A 569-nucleotide genomic window follows, 5' to 3' on the forward strand; every position below is an offset into this window, starting at 1 on the left:
GTTTTTAGTATGTAGGATAAAACTCAGAAAACGAAGTGTGCCCCAGCACCTCGTCTACTTAAACATTATATACAATCAAAGAATTATAAATCTCAACCTGTCCTTAGAATGGAGCACTGCTCCAGTAAAAGAACAATTTTGTAAATATGTATATATATATAAATTTCAACAATAAAAATTTTTCTATAGGGGCTAGGAAAAAAAAAAAAAAAAAAGTCCTCCCAAGGAGGCCCCTCACCTCCGGACTCAAAATAGCTGTTTTGAATGGATAGCTCATATGTGATATTAAACATAACAGGCAACCTTAAAATCCCAAAGGTAATAAAAGGTAACACTCAACACGAATTACTTTTCTTTTTTCACAGTAATGCACTTATTAATTCACTTTTATTTCTATTTAGAGGGTTCGAAAAAAAAAAAGTCCTCCCAACCGCCTTCAGCGGACCCTGTGACCTATCTTATACTGCCATAGGCAAACAAAGGTATTATGTAAATTTATGTATGTATATATTCCATGTATTGTATTATATATTTGTATTTGTAACTATATTTAAAAATAAAGAGGACTT

Source organism: Halyomorpha halys, unplaced genomic scaffold (genome assembly GCF_000696795.3).
Source record: "Halyomorpha halys isolate HHAL.00 unplaced genomic scaffold, Hhal_1.1 Scaffold170.1, whole genome shotgun sequence".
NCBI lineage: Eukaryota > Metazoa > Arthropoda > Insecta > Hemiptera > Pentatomidae > Halyomorpha > Halyomorpha halys.